We start from the raw sequence: 20075 nt of genomic DNA, 5'->3' as shown, positions 1-20075 counted from the left end.
TCTCATCATCTGTAGATGCAGAGATTTGGTTATGGATTGGTTTATCCTCATTTCAATCCCCCGGAGAACTGCATCGAAACAGAAAGACAGAGCAGCAAAAAAGAGCGAAGGAAAATGGGGAGAAGAATCCCAGGTGAGATCAGATGGTAGTGCATGTTGTTTCTCATCATCTGTAGATGCAGAAATTTGGTTATGGATTGATTTTCCTCATTTCAACCCGGGAGAAATGCATCCAAGAGGAAGAAAAAAGCAACAAAGAGACGGACAGGAAATGGGGAGAAGAATCGACTGCTGCAGGAGAGAGGCGGCTTGGCTTGGGTGTCAATCGCAGGTGCAGGAGGATTCCATTTATAGGCGGTGGCGGCTAGGGTTCGCTCGGTTTGCACGGAGGACTCGCCGAACGGGTACAACACTGGGCCGGGCTAAGATGCCGTGCTATGGGCCGAAGTGCGTTGTGCATTGCAAAGATTAAATATCTACTGGTGTCTTCTTACCCCATGACCAGCCTACTTGGTTACCCCTCAAAAAAATCTACTGGTGTCTTACCCCTCAAAAAACCTACTGGTGTCCTAAGAAAGAATCTCTACTGGTGCATTTTGCAGAACTCGAAAAAAAAACTATGAACATTTTGTTCTTTAACAAAAGAATCTACTGGTTCATTCTCCTAGCTGTATGGCCAAGTGACCAACATTTTTTTGTCTTCTAAAAAAGGTATATTATTAAATTTCTAAGCCTCAAACATAATCCAAACTACACAAATGTCCCTCGAACAATGAAGATCACTACCGCTACCAGAACGAATTATCAAGGCGCCGTTCTCATCGCTGCCTGCCAAAGTCGGGCTAACCTTGTCGATAACCTTCTAAAGTCTTCGTGCACTTGCCCTTAAGGACCGACGCCTTTGAACTCTTGAATCAATATGAAGTGTCATCACGCACGCACGATAAGAAACCCTAATCTCACGCCTCAAGGAGACCGCATGAATCCATGCAGGAGCTCATCTGACTCCATCCAAACGAACGAACGGGTAGTAGTACCAAGATCTCACAAGCTACCCTACATGATTGTGTTCGTCCATATGTAATTCATGCGGTGGATCTTTTACCATGTGATGAATGATTAATCTGTATCCGTATTATCATGGGTGGATGGATATTGATAGATATATATTGCTCATGTTTCATTAATCTAATTATTGGCATGTCTACGTGAAACAATAACGATGAAAGTGGTGTGTATTACATGGAATAGTTCCTTGTTTTTTAAGTTTTCCCATGCGATAGTAGGAAAAGAAACATTTGACGGGTTTGCCTCACTATTATAAAAAAAATTCTTTATTAACCTTTTATCACTGTAACACGGGATGTGAGAGTAATATATTTACTTTTTGCGGGTAGAGTAATATGGCTTTCAAATTATATGTTGTAATGTTATGTTTAAAAATATTGCTTATGGTGCTTACGAGTCCTTGGATGGAATATGAGCCACTAGGTTTGGTGTGTGACAATCTAATGGATTTATGGATGTACTACATATATATATAAGATGCTGTGCTCTGGGCCGAAGTGCGCTTATTCTTATATTCGTGTGTCACCGCTTTCATGATAGATTTAGAGATGTTATTAGTCAACATATGAACACCCATCTGATCCCTCCATAATTAATTATCCAAGACACCTTCATATGCACTTGTTTTTCTGTTATTACTTACTTAAATAACGCCAAAAAATACTCCATGCCACAATATCTAATAGGGATAATTGTATATGTGTCCTTAGTTGTGTCACCCTCGACAGGAATACCCCTAGTTTTGTATAACACGCGGTCTTGCCCAACTCAGCTAGCTTGGCTTGTGCTTTTGCCCTTCCGGCACGGCTCCGTTCAGTCAGCGTTGTTTGACCGTAAGCGGCGCTAGATTTTGGACAAGCCTTGCCCCCCGGTCGACCTAACCAGCTCACACTCTCTCGTTCCCCACTGTCTCCCATTCTCTCTCACCAACCCTAGCTCGCTCGGCGGCGGCGAAACCCGGACCGCCAAATTCATTGCCAGGCGATGGGGGAGACCGGAGAAAGCGTCGGCGGCCGCGGCCGTCGCCGCAGGGACACCACATCTTCACTTGAGCGTGGAGAAGGCGGCGGTGCTGGTGGAGCCAATGGCGACAAGGGCAGCGGATCTGCAGGGGAGCGCGTACAAGGCGAAGGTGGTGGCGCCCACGGCGAGAGGGCAGCGGATCTGCACGGGAGCGCGTACAAGGCGACGGTGGCGGCGCCCATGATGACAAGGGTAACAGATCTGCACGGGGGCGCATACAAGGCGACGGTGGCGGCGCCCACGGCAACAAGGGCAGCGGATCTGCACGGGAAATTCCTGCGGGGTAAGTATCAGACTTAGATCTGCTCGTGTTTATTACCGTAGGATTGATTCAACGATGATTTAGGCTCGGTTTTGTTCGTTTTTTAACAGGAGATGGCATATTTTTTATCGTAGGATGAATCCAGCAACCGCATTCCATCTTTCTACTAGAATGGAGACCACTGTTCTAGTTTCTACGTGTACTAAAGGAAAAGATTGTGGCTTCACTTTTCCATTGTTTGTGGACAACACTACTTCGTACCAGGATTTCAGGGCTGCCATTTGTGCTAAGTATCCATGGGGATTGTTTGATGCTGTTGAGATGAGACATTGGGATAGTAACACCCTTTGTTGGGTCCCTGTACAGTGTGATTCAGAGTTAGGTTTGATGTTTGCAAGAAATGCACAAATTATGTCATGCAACTTCGAAATCACAGTGATACAGAGAACTAGAGCACAAAGGTTTCAAAACCCATCTACTTCTAGGCCCTCTGCATCTAGGCCCTCTAGTTTTAATCCTACCGCTGGAGGGACAAGGGCTAGAACTAGGGCTAGCAGTAGAAGTAGGGCAACAAGTGACACCTTTACTGCTTTTGGAACTCCATGTGTTAATGAAAGTCAAGAACAACCAAACAAAACAGGTGATCCAGTTGTGGAGGAGGCATTTCCTGATGCACCAGGTCTGGAGGATCAGATACTTTATCCTGGATATGTTCAATACAATAATGAAAAAGAAAAAGCAGACAAGGACTATATCCTTGCAGAGTTTTTTGATACAGATGCTGATGAGATGCAAGAGGATCATGAAATGGGAGCTTTTGAAGATGCAGACAAGGACAGACCTGTCATGATGTATGACAGGGAAAATCCATCTATTGAGGAAGGTGTGGTCTTCCCTTCTGCAGTTGATTGCAGAAATGCAGTTGCAACCTACTCAATCAAAGCTGAAACTGAGTTCTCTATGCTAAAAAGTGATCCAACTAGGTTTACTGTCAAATGTTCTTATGATAGGTGCAAATGGAGGCTACATGCCTCTTTAATAAGGAGGAGCACAATGTTTCAGGTATTAAATGTTGTGATATCTTAAATGTTTGTTATATTTTTTGCAATCAAATGTTCTTATGATTGCTGATATATGTACTTACAATTTGTCTTATTGTTTGTTGTGTTGTCTTGTTTCAGATTAAAGTGAACCAACACTAACATACTTGTCATAGTGTCAACAGATCTTAGAGATTGAGAGCTGCAAAAGGAAGGTGGATTGCAGATGCTTCTATGCATTGGATTAGACAAAATCCATCTATTGGTCCTAAGGAAATTCAAACGAAGTTGTTAGAGAAGTATGGTGTGGAGGTGCCATATGACAGGTGCTACAATGGTAACGAGATGGCACTTGACAAAATATATGGCAATAACAGTGAAAGTTTCCAACTTATTTATTCTTTCAAAGAAGAAGTGGAGAGGGCATCAACAGACAGTCTTGTTGAAATTGACAGGCACACAGTTGAGTATCAGATTAAAGGCAAGAAGTATTACAAGGAGTGTTTTAGAAGGGTGTGTGTTTGCTTCAAAGCTTGTCGGAAAGGTTTTCTGTAGGGGTGCGGGCCATACCTAGTTGTAGATGCTACAACATTGAATGGTAGGTTTAGAGGGTAGCTTGTAGCAGCTTGTTCACTGGATGGACACAACTAGTTGTTTCCAGTTGCTTATGGTGTTCTAGAAGTGGAGAGTACTGAGAGTTGGACATGTTTTTTCACAAACCTGAAGGAAATGCTAGGACATCCAGAAGGTTTAGTGATACATACTAATGCTTGCAAGGGGTTGGAAACTGCTGTTGATGATGTGTACCCTGGAGTGGAACATAGAGAGTGTATGAGACACTTGGCTCAGAATTTCAGTAAGAAATTTAAGGGGAAGTTCTTTGATGATAACTTATGGCCTGTTCACTAACCTACAGTATCAAGAATCATAATTATCATCTAAACCTGCTCAAAAGCAAACCCAAAGTGAAGGAATATTTGGGCAAGAGCTGATTTCAATGAGATGTGCGAGGTTGACTATGTGAACAGCAACCTTGTTGAATCATTCAACTCAAGAATCAGGAAATACAAGAGTCTTCACATAGTTGACCTCTAGACAAGATTAGGCAATACATCATGGAGAAATTTGACTTAAGAAACAGAATTGCCCACTACTAGGGAAAACCCTAGCAGTAGCGCGGGTATTTTGCCTATTAGTAGCGCGGGACGACGCACTACTAATAAGGCGCTACAGCTAACGTGTAGCAGTAGCGCCTGTCATCCCACGCTACTGCTATACATGGCTAGCAGTAGCGTGCTTTAGTGCAGAGCTTTGCTGCTAATATTTGCAGCGCTTTTTAGCAGGAAGCGCTACTGGTAAGGGAGCGTCACTACAAAAAAATACACTTCCGTGATGATACGTGTTTGTCACAGTAGGTCACGTTTTTTGTCATGCATGTACATCCATGACAAAATTATGACAGAATCAAGATAGTCATAGCTGTGCTGTCGTAGGAGTGTTCCATGACATTACCAAAATTATCATCACGGAAGTGTCCACTTCCATGACGATAAATCGCGCATCATAGAAATGCTTTCTTCAAGGATGACCGACACGTGGCATCCACCGTAATGGAATGTCGTTAAGCTATCGGGTCGGATTTTGGATCCGATAACCCGTTAACAGACCCGACCAAGGGGATTTTCCACGTGTAAAATCATCATTGGCTGGAGGAAACACGTGTCGGCTCATCGTTGGGACAGATGTCATCCACTCATTGGACAGAAGGCGCCTATGATACGTTGACACGTGGCACGACCCAACAGAGGCCCATTCCTGTGAAAAGGCCGACCCGTTTGACTTGGTCAAAAGGTGGCGGGCCGGCCCATGGAAAGCCTGTTAACGGTCTGTTGGCATATAGCCCATTTACAACCCGCTAACCCAAGGCCCGTTATGCCCTATCTGAATTAGGCCCAGTAGCGTCATCTAGGCCATCCAATATGATTCCAGACCGTTTTCACTTCTGGCCCATGTATGGCCCATGACGTCTTTCGGCCCATATGAGGCCCTATGTAACTCTTGGCCTATTAACGACCCGTGGTGAAACTGGCCCGTAATGAACAGTGTATCACTTTACACCCATTAACGGCCCGTGGTGAAACTGGCCCGTAATGAATAGTGTATCACTTTACACCCATTAACGGCCCGTTATTCCGTTGGGCCGTTTCCAGCCCATGTTATCTTTCGGCCTTCTCAGAGCCCATTTATTCTTGGGCTCATTTCCAGCATTCATTTACTTACGGCCCGTTACTGTCATTTTCTACTTGTGGGCCAAATTCAGCCCGTGGTTACAGTCGGCCCATTTGTGCTCCGTTAATACGTTGGGCCATTTTCATAGCATCATCAAATACAGCCTATTAACGATGGCCCGTTATGGTCGGCCCATGAACGGACGATTCCAACTCTAGCCCATTTACACCCATAATGCGGCCTGTTATTGGCCCATATTTGGCCAATCGATCATACGACCCGTATAAGGCCCATTGATGATACGACCCGTAGAAGGCCCATTGTTTCTATGACCCGTAGAAGGCCCATTGTTTCTACGGCCCGTAGAAGGCCTACTATTTCTACGACCCGTAGAAGGTGTTGGAAATATGCCCTAGAGGCAATAATAAAATGGTTATTATTGTATTTCCTTGTTCATGATAATTGTCTATTATTCATGCTATAATTGTATTGACCGGAAACCGCAATACATGTGTGAATACATAGACCACAACATGTCCCTAGTGAGCCTCTAGTTGACTAGCTCGTTGATCAACAGATGGTCATGGTTTCCTGACCATGGACATTGGATGCCATTGATAACGGGATCACATCATTAGGAGAATGATGTGATGGACAAGACTCAATCCTAAGCATAGCACAAGATCGTGTAGTTCTTTTGCTAAAGGTTTTCTAATGTTAAGTATCATTTCCTTAGACCATGAAATTATGTAACTCCCGGATACCGTAGGAGTGCTTTGGGTGTACCAAACGTCACAACGTAACTGGGTGGCTATAAAGGTACACTACAGGTATCTCTGAAAGTGTATGTTGGGTTGGCATGAATCGAGATTGGGATTTGTCACTCCGTATGACGGAGAGGTATCTCTAGGCTCACTCGGTAGGACATCATCATAATGTGCACAATGTGATCAAGGAGTTGATCACGGGATGATGTGTTATGGAACGAGTAAAGAGACTTGCCAGTAGCGAGATTGAACAAGGTATCAGGATACCGACGACCGAATCTCGGGCAAGTACTATACCGCTAGACAAAGGGAATTGTATACGGGATTGATTGAATCCTTGACATCGTGGTTCATCCGATGAGATCATCGTGGAACATGTGGGAGCCAACATGGGTATCCAGATCACGTTGTTGGTTATTGGCCGGAGAGTTGTCTCGGTCATGTCTGCATGGTTCCCGAACCCGTAGGGTCTACACACTTAAGGTTCGATGACGCTAGGGTTATAGGGAATAGATATATGTGGTTACCGAATGTTGTTCGGAGTCCCGGATGAGATCCCGAACGTCACGAGGAGTTCGGGAATGGTCCGGAGGTAAAGATTTATATATGGGAAGTCCTGTTTTGGTCACCGGAAAGGTTTCGGGTGCTATCGGTAACGTACCGGGACCATCGGGAGGGTCTCGGGGGTCCGCCAGGTGGGGCCACTGGCCCCAAAGGGCTGCGTGGGCCAAGTGTGGGAGGGGACCAGCCCCAGGTGGGCTGGTGCGTGTTGGGGAACGTAGTAATTTCAAAAAAATTCCTACGCACACGCAAGATCATGGTGATGGCATAGCAACGAGATGGGAGAGTGTTGTCCACGTACCCTCGTAGACCGTAAGCGGAAGCGTTATGACAACGCGGTTGATGTAGTCGTACGTCTTCACGATCCGACCGATCCAAGCACCGAACGTACGGCACCTCCGTGTTCAGCACACGTTCAGCTCGATGACGTTCCTTGTGCTCGAATCCAGCAAAGCGTCGGGGATGAGTTCTGTCAGCACGACGGCGTGTTGACAATGATGATGTTCTACCGGCGCAGGGCTTCGCGTAAACTCCGCGACAATATGACCGAGGTGGAATATGGTGGAGGGGGGCACCGCACACGGCTAAGGAACAATCCATAGATCAACTTGTGTGTCATGGGATGCCCCCCTGCCCCCGTATATAAAGGAGCCAAGGGGGAGGGGATGGCCGGCCAAGGAGGGCGCGCCAAGGGGAGTCCTACTCCCACCAGGAGTAGGACTCCTTCTTTCCTAGTCCAACTAGGAGAAGGGGAGAAAGGAGGGGAGTGGAGAAGGAAGGGAGAGGGGGGCCGCGCCCCAAACCCTTTGTCCAATTCGGACTGGGCTTGGGAGGGGCGCGTGCCACCTCCTGGCTCCTTCCCACTAAGGCCCAATACTCTTCCCCGTATTCCCGTAACTACCCGGTACTCTGAAAAATACCCGAATCACTCGGAACCTTTCCGAACTCCGAATATAGTCGTCCAATATATCGATCTTTACGTCTCGACCATTTCGAGACTCCTCGTCATGTCCCCGATCTCATCCGGGACTCCAAACTCCTTTGGTACATCAAAACTCATAAACTCATAATATAACTGTCATCGTAACATTGAGCGTGCGGACCCTATGGGTTCGAGAACTATGTAGACATGACCTAGAACTATTCTCGGTCAATAACCAATAGCGGAACCTGGATGTCCATATTGGTTCCTACATATTCTACGAAGATCTTTATCGGTCAAACCGCATAACAACATACGTTGTTCCCTTTGTCATCGGTATGTTACTTGCCTGAGATTCGATCATCGGTATCCAATACCTAGTTCAATCTCGTTACTGGCAAGTCTCTTTACTTGTTACGTAATGCATCATTCCGTAACTAACTCATTAGTTACATTGCTTGCAAGGCTTATAGTGATGTGCATTACCCAGAGGGCCCAGAGATACCTCTCCGACAATCGGAGTGACAAAACCTAATCTCGAAATACGCCAACCCAACATGTACCTTTGGAGACACCTGTAGTACTCTTTTATAATCACCCAGTTACTTTGTGACGTTTGGTAGCACCCAAAGTGTTCCTCCGGTAAACGGGAGTTGCATAATCTCATAGTTACAGGAACATGTATAAGTCATGAAGAAAGCAACAACAACATACTAAACGATCAGGTGCTAAGCTAACGGAATGGGTCAAGTCAATCACATCATTCTCCTAATGATGTGATCCCGTTAATCAAATGACAACTCTTTTGTCCATGGTTAGGAAACATAACCATCTTTGATAAACGAGCTAGTCAAGTAGAGGCATACTAGTGACACTATGTTTGTCTATGTATTCACACATGTATTATGTTTCCGGTTAATACAATTCTAGCATGAATAATAAACATTTATCATGATATAAGGAAATAAATAATAACTTTATTATTGCCTCTAGGGCATATTTCCTTCAGTGCGCCCCCCCCCCCCACTAGGGCCCAAGGCGCCTAGGGTTGAAAACCCTAGGGGAGGGGGCGCCTCCACCTTGCTTGGGGGGCAAGTCTCCCCCTCCTGGCCGCCGCCCCTCCCCACTAGATGGGATCTAGAGGGGGCCGCCCCCCTCTCCCCTTCCCCTATATATAGTGGGGTTTTTGGGGCTGCCAAGGACATGAGTTTTCCTCTCCCTGGCGTAGCCTTACCCCTCTCCCTCCTTGTCTCTCGCAGTGCTTGGCGAAGCCCTGCTGGAGTGCCATGCTCCTCCTCCACCACCACGCCGTTGTGCTGCTGCTGGACGGAGTCTTCCCCAACCTCTCCCTATCCCCTTGCTGGATCAAGGCGTGGGAGACTTCACCGGGCTGCACGTGTGTTGAACGCGGAGGTGTCGTCCGTTCGGCACTAGGATCTTCGGTGATTCGGATCATGATGAGTGCGACTCCCTCAACCCCGTTCTCTTGAACGCTTCCGCTTAGCGATCTTCAAGGGTATGAAGATGCACTCCCTCTCTCTCTCGTTGCTAGTCTCTCCATAGATTGATCTTGGTGATGCATAGAAAAATTTGAATTTTTGCTACGTTCCCCAACAGTGGCATCATGAGCTAGGTCTATTGCGTAGATTCTATGCACGAGTAGAACACAAGTTGTTGTGGGCGTTGATTTTGTTCAATATGCTTACCGTTACTAGTCCTATCTTGTTTCGACGGTATTGTGGGATGAAGCAGCCTGGACCGACCTTACACGTACACTTACGTGAGACAGGTTCCACCGACTGACATGCACTTGTTGCATAAGGTGGCTAGCGGGTGCCAGTCTCTCCCACATTAGTTGGATCGGATTCGACGAAAAGGGTCCTTATGAAGGGTAAATATCAATTGGCATATCACGTTGTGGCTTTTGCGTAGGTAAGAAAAGTTCTTGCTAGAAACCCATAGCAGCCACGTAAAACATGCAAACAACAATAGAGGACATCTAACTTGTTTTTGCAGGGTATGCTATGTGATGTGATATGGCCAAGAAGGATGTGATGAATGAAATATATGTGATGTATGAGATTGATCATATTCTTGTAATAGGAATCACGACTTGCATGTCGATGAGTATGACAACCGGCAGGAGCCATAGGAGTTGTCTTTATTTATTGTATGACCTGCGTGTCACTGAATAACGCCATATAATTACTTTACTTCATTGCTAAACCGTTAGCCATAGTAGTAGAAGTAATAAGATAGCGAGACAACTTCATGGAGACACGATGATGGAGATCATGGTGTCATGCCGGTGACGATGATGATCATGGAGCCCCGAAGATGGAGATCAAAAGGAGCAAAATGATATTGGCCATATCATGTCACTATTTGATTGCATGTGATGTTTATCATGTTTATGCATCTTATTTGCTTAGAACGATGGTAGTAAATAAGATGATCCCTAATAATAATTTCAAGAAAGTGTTCCCCCTAACTGTGCACCGTTGCGAAAGTTCGTTGTTTCGAAGCACCACGTGATGATCGGGTGTGATAGATTCTAACGTTCACATACAACGGGTGTAAGACAGATTTACACATGCAAAACACTTAGGTTGACTTGACGAGCCTAGCATGTACAGACATGGCCTCGGAACACGAGAGACCGAAAGGTCGAACATGAGTCGTATAGTAGATACGATCAACATGAAGATGTTCACCGATGATGACTAGTCCGTCTCATGTGATGATCGGACACGGCTTAGTTGACTCGGATCATGTATCACTTAAGATGACCAGAGGGATGCCTATCTGAGTGGGAGTTCATTAGATGAACTTAATTATCCTGAACATAGTCAAAAAGGTTTTTGCAAATTATGTCGTAGCTCGCGCTTTAGTTCTACTATTTTACTTATGTTCCTAGAGAAAATTTAGTTGAAAGTTGATAGTAGCAATTATGCGGAGTGGGTCCGTAATCTGAGGATTGTCCTCATTACTGCGTAGAAGCCTTATGTCCTTAATGCACCGCTCGGTGTGCTTAACCTCGAACGTCGTCTGTGGATGTTGCGAACATCTGACATACACGTTTTGATGACTACATGATAGTTCAGTAATGTTAAACGGTTTAGCATTGTGGCGCCGAAGACGTTTTTGAAATGTCGCGGAACATATGAGATGTTCCAATGGCTGAAATTGGGATTTCAGGCTCGTGCCCACGTCAAGAGGTATGAGACCTCCGACGAGTTTCTTAGCCTACAAACTAAGGGAGAAAAGCTCAATCATTTAGCATGTGCTCAGATTGCCTGGGTACTACAATCACTTGAATCGAGTGGGAGTTAATCTTCCAGATGAGATAGTGATGTTTCTCCAAAGTCATTGCCACCAAGCTACTAGAGCTTCGTGATGAACTATAACATATCAGGGATAGATATGATGATCCTTGAGCTATTCGTGATGTTTGACACCGCGAAAGTAGAAATCAAGAAGGAGCATCAATTGTTGATGGTTAGGGAAACCACTAGTTTCAAAGAGGGCAAGGGCAAGAAGGGATACTTCATGAAACGACAAATCAGTTGCTGCTCTAGTGAAGAAACCCAAGGTTGAACCCAAACCCGAGACTGAGTGCTTCTGTAATAAGGGGAACAGTCACTGGAGCAGAATTACCCTAGATACTTGGTAGATAAGAAGGCAGGCAAGGTCGATAGAAGTATATTGGATATACATTATATTAATGTGTACTCTACTAGTACTCCTAGTAGCACCATGGTAATAGATACCGGTTCGGTTGCTAAGTGTTAGTAACTCGAAATAAAAGGCTACGGAATAAACGGAGACTAGCTAAAAGCGAGGTGACGATATGTGTTGGAAGTATTTCCAAGGTTGATGTGATAAAACATCGCACGCTCCCTCTACCATCGGGATCGGTGTTAAACCTAAATAATTGTCATTTGGTGTTTGTGTTGAGCATAGACATGAGTGGATTATGTCTATCGCAATACGATTATTCATTTAAGGAGAATAATGGTTACTCTGTTTATTTGAATAATACCTTCAATGGTCTTGCACCTAAAATGAATGGTTTATTGAATCTCGATCGTAGTGATACACATTTTCATGCCAAAAGATATAAGATAGTAATGATAGTACCACCTACTTGTGGCACTGCCATGTAAGTCATATTGGTATAAAACGCATGAAGAAGCTCCATGTTGATGGATCTTTGGACTCACTCGTTTTTTGAAAAGTTTGAGACATGCGAACCATGTCTATTGGTATGTACGCATGAAGAAACTCCATGCAGATGGATCCTTTAGACTCACTTGATTTTGAATCACTTGAGACATGCAAATCATACCACATGGGCAAGATGACTGAAAAGCCTCGTTTTCAGTAAGATGGAACAAGAGAGAAACTTGTTGGAAGTAATACATTTTGATGTGTGTTGTCCAATGAGTGTCGAGGCACGCAGTGGATATCGTTGTGTTCTTACTTCACAGATAATTTGAGTAGATGCTGAGGATATTTACTTGATGAAACACAAGTCTGAATTATTGAAAGGTTCAAGTAATTTCATAGTGAAGTTGAAGATCTTCGTGACAAGAGGATAAAATGTCTATGATATGATCATAGAAATGAATATCTGAGTTGCGAGTTTGGTACACAATTAAGACATTGTGGAAATTGTTTCACAACTAACACCGCCTGGAACACCATAGTGTGATGGTGTGTCCGAACATCATAGATGCACCCTATTGGATATGGGGCATACCATGATGTCTCTCATCAAATTACCACTATCGTTCATGGGTTAGGCATTAGAGACAACCGCATTCACTTTAAATAGGGCACCACGTAATTCCGTTGAGATGACAGCGTATGAACTATGGTGTAGAGAAACCTAAGTTGTCATTTCTTAAAAGTTTGGGGTTGCAATGCTTATGTGAAAAAGTTTCATGCTGATAAGCTCGATCCCCAAGCGGATAAATGCATCTTCATAGGACACCCAAAACAGTTGGGTATACCTCCTAATTCAGACCCGGAAGCAAAAGTGATTGTTTCTAGAAGCGGGTCCTTTCTCGAGGAAAAGTTTCTCTCGAAAGAATTGAGTGGGAGGATGGTGGAGACTTGATGAGGTTGTTGAACCATCACTTCAACTAGTGTGTAGCAGGGCATAGGAAGTTGTTCCTGTGGCACCTACACCAATTGAAGTAGAAGCTTATGATAGTGATCATGGAACTTCGGATCAAGTCACTACCAAACCTCGTAGGTCGATAAGGATGCATACTACTTCAGAGTGGTACGTAATCCTGTCTTGGAGGTCATGTTGCTAGACAACAATGAACCTACGAGCTATGGAGAAGCGGTGGTGGGCCCGGATTCCGATGAATGGCTCGAGGCCATAAAATCCGAGAGAGGATCCATGTATGAAAACAAAGTGTAGACTTTGGAAGAACTACTTGATGGTCGTAAGGCTATTGGGTACAGATGGATTTTCAAAGAAAGACGGACAATGATGGTAAGTATCACCATTAAGAAAGCTCGACTTGTCGTCAAGATGTTTTCCGACAAGTTCAAGGAGTTGACTGCGACGAGACTTTCTCATTCGTAGCGATGCTAAGAGTCTGTTGGAATTATATTAGCAATTACTGCATGATTTATGAAATCTTGCAGATAGGATGTCAAAAACATTGTTTCCTCGATGATATTCTTGAGGAAAAGTTGTATATGATACAACCAGAAGGTTTTTGTCAATCCTGAAAGATGCTAACAAGTGTGCAAAGCTCTAGCGATCCTTCTAGGGACTGGAGTAAGCATCTCGGAGTTGGAATATACGCTTTGATGAGATGATTAAAGCAGGGCCGGGCCCATAGGTGTACAGAGTGTGCGGCCCGCACAGGGCCCATAATTGTTAGGGCCCCCAAAATTTTTATATAGGCCTATGTATATTTTCTCCTGGGTGCTGGGCCGCTCTTGGCACTGGGCCGCTAGCGCCTGGCGCTTCCGTGCTGCTCGATGCGATTCCTCGATCAGAAACAGCGGTTCCTTCAAAAAGAAAAAAAAGATCAGAAACAGAACAGGATCCCCCTCAAAAGAAAAAACAGAAGGGGATCGATCCCATCCAGAGGAAATTGGCAGACGAGAGGGTGCATCTAGACCAAATCAAAATTGATCGCATCGCATCCAGAGGAGGCGGTGGGTGACACGACGACAGGCGAGCCAACGAGCCTTCCGAGTTTCGATTAACTTCGTCTGAACTCTGATGAAGATGTTCCTCTCGCCATCGCCAAAATAGGTAGATCAACAAAACATGTTCCTCTACTCTCGCTTGTGTCAGCATGTGTAGGATCGGTCGTGGAGGGTTCCCCGTCTTGATTTGATATCGGCAAGAGTTAGAGAATTCATCAATACTTGCATGGTACAGGCCCTAGTTTAAGTTGTTTAACTACTCCTGCCGGCTGCATCTAGCTCGCCCTCCTGATTAACTTTGGATCCTAATTAACTTTTGGCAGGGACGGTTACTTCGTTGGAGATCAGTTCTTGCCCCCTTGATTAAAGATCATAGTATAGCAGTTCATTCGGACAGGACAGGAGACTAGGTGAGTTAGATGGTTCGTCTAATTGATAAACATTGACGCATAATGTATTCATCTTTTGTATCTTGTTTTTTCAACAAAGGAGATTTGAGTCATCATGGGGAGAAGATTGATTACAAGAATATCATTAAAGATTTCACTTCAAGGAATACTAAAAGAATGATGTTCAAATAAATATTATACAACCAGGAGTTGAATAGGTATGATTTTTTATATAACCAATTGTTATGTAAGACATTATATCATATGCATTATAATTGCTCGTTAGTTCTTTTTTTAGTTAGATAGGGCCCATTTTTTGGTTTCGCACAGGGCCCCGAATTTTGCCGGCCCGGCCCTGGATCAAAGATTTTGGGTTTATACAAAGTTTATGAGAAACTTGTATTTCCAAAGAAGTGAGTGGGAGCACTATATTATTTCTGATGAGTATATGTTGTTGACATATTGTTGATCAGAAATGATGTAGAATTTCTAGAAAGCATATAGGGTTATTTGAAAAGTGTTTTTCAATGGAAAATCTGGATTAAGCTACTTGAACATTGAGCATCAAGATCTATAAGGATAGATCAAAACGCTTAATAGTACTTTCAAATGAATACATACCGTGACAAGATTTTGAAGGAGTTCAAAATAGATCAGCAAAGAAGGAGTTCTTGGCTGTGTTATATGGTGTGAGTATTGAGTAAGACTCAAGACATGACCACGACAGAAGAGAGAGAAAGGACGAAGGTCGTCCCCTATGCTTCAGACGTAGGCTCTATAGTATGCTATGCTATGTACCACACCGGAAGTGTGCCTTGCCATGAGTCAGTCAAGGGGTACAAGAGCGATCCAGGAATGGATCACAGGACAGCGGTCAAACTTATCCTTAGTAACTAGTGGACTAAGGAATTTTCTCGATTATGGAGGTGGTAAAAGAGTTCGTCGTAAAGGGTTACGCCGATGCAAACTTTGACACTAATCCGGATTATTCTAAGTAGTAAACCGGATTCGTATAGTAGAACAGTTATTTGGAATAGCTCCAAATAGAGCGTGGTAGCTGCATCTAGGAGACGACATAGAGATTTGCAAAAGCACACATGGATCTGAAAGGTTCAGATCCGTTGACTAATAACCTCTCTCACAAGTGATATATGATCAAACCCCATGGGTGTCGATTCATTACAATCACATAGTGATGTGAACTAGATTATTGACTCTAGTGCAAGTGGGAGACTGTTGGAAATATGCCCCTAGAGGCAATAATAAAATGGTTATTATTGTATTTCCTTGTTCATGATAATTGTCTATTATTCATGCTATAATTGTATTGACCGGAAACCGCAATACATGTGTGAATACATAGACCACAACATGTCCCTAGTGAGCCTCTAGTTAACTAGCTCGTTGATCAACAGATGGTCATGGTTTCCTGACCATGGACATTGGATGTCATTGATAACGGGATCACATCACTAGGAGAATGATGTGATGGACAAGACCCAATCCTAAGCATAGCACAAGATCGTGTAGTTCGTTTGCTAAAGCTTTTCTAATGTTAAGTATCATTTCCTTAGACCATGAGATTGTGTAACTCCCGGATACCATAGGAGTGCTTTGGGTGTACCAAACGTCACAATGTAACTGGGTGGCTATAAAGGTACACTACAGGTATCTCTGAAAGTGTCTATTGGGTTGGCATGAATCGAAACTGGGATTTGTCACTCCGTATGACTGAGAGGTATCTCTGGGCCCACTTGGTAGGACATCACCATAATGTGCACAATGTGATCAAGGAGTTGATCACGGGATGATGTGTTACGGAACGAGTAAAGAGACTTGCTAGTAACGAGATTGAACAAGGTATCGGGATACCGATGATCGAATCTCGGGTAAGTACTATACCGCTAGACAAAGGGAATTGTATACGGGATTGATTGAATCCTTGACATCATGGTTCATCCGATGAGATCATCGTGGAACATGCGGGAGCCAACATGGGTATCCAGATCCCGCTGTTGGTTATTGTCCGGAGAGTTGTCTCGGTCATGTCTGCATGGTTCCCAAACCCATAGGGTCTACCGACTTAAGGTTTAATGACGCTAGGGTTATAGGGAATAGATATATGTGGTTACCAAATGTTGTTCGGAGTCCCGGATGAGATCTCAGACATCATGAGGAGTTCCAGAATGGTCCGGAGGTAAAGATTTATATATGGGAAGTCCTATTTTGGTCACCAGAAAGGTTTCGAGTGCTATCGGTAACGTACCGGGACCACCGGGAGGGTCCCGGGGGTCCACCAGGTGGGGCCACTGGCCCCAGAGGGCTGTGTGGGCCAAGTGTGGGAGGGGACCAGCCCCAGGTGGGCTGGTGCGCCCCCCACCAGGACCCAAGGCGCCTAGGGTTGAAAACCCTAGGGGAGGGGGCGCCTCCACCTTGCTTGGGGGGCAAGTCTCCCCCTGCTGGCCGCCGCCCCTCCCCTCTAGATGGGATCTGGAGGGGCCAGCCCAATCTCCCCTTCCCCTATATATAGTGGGGTTTTTGGGGCTACCAAGGACATGATTTTCCCCTCCCTGGCGCAGCCCTACCCCTCTCCCTCCTTGTCTCTTGCAGTGCTTGGCGAAGCCCTGCTGGAGTGCCACGCTCCTCCACCACCACCACGCCGTTGTGCTGCCGCTGGACGGAGTCTTCCCCAACCTCTCCCTATCCCCTTGCTGGATCAAGGCGTGGTTGACGTCACCGGGCTGCACGTGTGTTGAACGCGGAGGTGCCGTCCGTTCGGCACTAGGATCTTCGGTGTTTTGGATCACGACGAGTGCGACTCCCTCAACCGCGTTCTCTTGAACGCTTCCGCTTAGCGATCTTCAAGGGTATGAAGATGCACTCCCTCTCTCTCTCGTTGCTAGTCTCTCCATAGATTGATCTTGGTGAAGCGTAGAAAATTTTGAATTTCTGCTACGTTCCCCAACAGAAGGCCCACTGTTTCTACGACCCGTAGGAGGCCCGGTGTCACTACAGTAAATATTAGTCCATGGTTATTGTGGCCTAGTTTTAAAAAATAGGTTATTGCAGCCACTAGCAAACCGCGGAAAAAGAACTGCACTGACTACAAGCAAACAAATAAACAAGACAATAAGGAAATAAATAAGCAAGCAACTTATGCTAGGCTATCACGGCTATTACACATATTACATCCACTGGGCATCAAAGTTCGCCACCAGTGCAAATATAGGGAACAAAGCAGCATATAAACGTCGCAGCAAAACAAGTCCAGAACTAAAACCACTTCAGAAGAGTTCAAGAATCAATATCCTGGGTACCCATAATGCTGCCAAGATGCTTAGCAAGCTTATTAACTTTCTCTTGTTTGGCGCTTAAATCCTCCAGTGCTTGCTGTTGCACAAGAAAGTACGCATCTGAATTCTGTAGGGACTTCCTCAGTCCTTCGGCTTCTTGCTGCAGCACAGCTGACTGATGCCTTTCAGCTTGTAGCTGAGGCTGAAGAAGCCGAAGTGATTCAGGCAGCGAGTTCGAAGAGCTTGTGCCCGCGGTACTGGCCAGTAACTCGAACACTACATCAACGCAGGACTGTGGGGTTTTCTCACTATCTACAAGATCGTTTTTATCACCTTTCTTGGAGACCAACAGGGTTGTCTCACTATCTTGAACCTTATCTGCATTACTTTCTCTACCATTGCATAGTGGGGTGCTCTTCTCCAAAATTCTGTTTGCATACTACAAGAGAAACAAGCAGACACATCACAAGTTTAGCTTGTAGTATACGAAACTCATTTTGGTAAACCGGTTCAGTAGTAAGGTGGACAGGATAACAGCATGAAACAAACATATATCTATGTACTATGGTCACTGTATTGTCCATATCATTCTAGTTTATGTTCCCTAATCAAGATAGAGACACAGTTCAACTCATATATTTTTAAGACATAGCAGCATAGACAAAATATAAGTGTGAGAAACTACACAGCATTGGCAGCACTTGTAATGTGCATCACATGAGAACATAACTGTTTATACAACTTAAACTGAAATCAACATAGAGCAAGAAGTTAGAACAACAATCCAGTTAAAGAAATAGTTTTAAAACATACCTGTTGCGCCATTGGAGTTTCAATTGGATCCTTCAAATTCGAAAGTAATTAGTATGAGTAAATATAGTGATGCAACAGCAAAGGAGTATGGACCATAGCTTCGGAATCTGACCTGAGAACAGTTGCTCTTCTGCTTTAAACGTGGAGTTTGGGTTAGCTGTGGTGGTCTTCATGCTTTGGGCGCTGCAGTAGCTTTACAAACTGCTCGTGTGGGTTTACTCTATGGTGGACATGGTGCTTTGTCAACTATAAGTGGGTTACTATCCGCTGGGGTTGCGGTTAGATGGGTTGTAGCTGGTTCTCTGCCCAACGGTGTAAGTGTGCAATCTGGAAGAGTCTCGATTATGTGTGGTGGGGCTAGTTTGTGGGCCAGTACAACCATGGTTCTATCTGCATCGACGGGTAGCACTGTCTTTTGTGAAGAACGTGTTTTTGCTCCCTTAGATACTGCCATCACCCCCTCCAATTCAAATGGCTGATAAACAAGAAAAGAAATTGAACGTACAGACATTGTATGATAGACAGATGTGGTAATTCACATATATGTTGTCTAACCAAAAAGGACAACATGACACAATTTCACATATATGATGCCTAACTAAACAAGATAGCATGACACAGTTTCAGATATATGATGGATAACTTAACAGGATATAATGGCATAATTCAACATATGATGAGTACCTAAACATGATGACATGACAAAATTATATGATGTCTTTCTAAAATAAGTTGGGATGAAATAATTCACATACATGTTGTCTAAGTATACAGGATGGCATGATATAATTGACATAATTGATTCATATACTAAGAAGCTGGCACTCGCATGTATGATCTCTAAACTAAGCATATAGAATTCAATACTGTGCATATGATGTCTAAACTAAGCAATGCAAGACACCATATGCATCATATGAGAAATATAAACATTGCAACTTAGAGCATACACCTCAGGTGGGATATAGGACTAGTCATCTGTCTCTGAATCCTCCTCTGAGGAGCTCCCTGTAACCATCGAGATATATGCTTCAACAGGTACCATTACCTGCTCTGAAGACCTTGTTTTCACTCCAGATTTTTCCATAACCGGCTCAAATGGCTGATACACATGAAGAGTAGTTCAATATACACAGATTGTCGACAAATGGAATACGTAATGAAAAAAAATGGCATGAGATAATTCACATATATGATGCCTGGCTCCATGGCGGTGCATAATTCACATATATGATAACTGGCTGAAAAACATGGCATTGCATAATTCACATATCTGATATAGAAAGCAAACAGGAGGCATTCACACAAAGCATGTCTAATCTAAGCAGATGGCATGGCAATGCAAGACACCATATGCATGATATGAGCAATATAACCCAGCCAAGTTAGAGCATGCACCTCGGGGGGGGGGGGATATGACTGGTCATCTCTCTCAGAATCCTCCTCTGAGGAGCTATCTGTAACCAGCAAGAAATCTGCATCGACAGGTAGCACTGACTGCTCAGAAGACCTTGTTTTCACTCCAGAT

At 44.3% G+C, this 20075-nt stretch overlaps 1 non-coding gene across 1 annotated transcript; it reads right to left on the bottom strand.

The window, feature by feature from the left end:
- Positions 1–133: 133 nt before the first annotated feature.
- LOC123118074 (small nucleolar RNA Z195/SNORD33/SNORD32 family) lies at positions 134–216 on the bottom strand. The gene has a single exon (XR_006457696.1). It is a non-coding gene; the product is annotated as a small nucleolar RNA Z195/SNORD33/SNORD32 family (small nucleolar RNA).
- Positions 217–20075: the final 19859 nt, after the last annotated feature.

The sequence above is a fragment of the Triticum aestivum genome, chromosome 5B, assembly GCF_018294505.1.
Source record: "Triticum aestivum cultivar Chinese Spring chromosome 5B, IWGSC CS RefSeq v2.1, whole genome shotgun sequence".
In the NCBI taxonomy this organism is placed as follows: domain Eukaryota; kingdom Viridiplantae; phylum Streptophyta; class Magnoliopsida; order Poales; family Poaceae; genus Triticum; species Triticum aestivum.
Note: the sequence above shows the minus strand (reverse complement) of the source record. Positions and strands in the feature narration are given on the sequence as shown.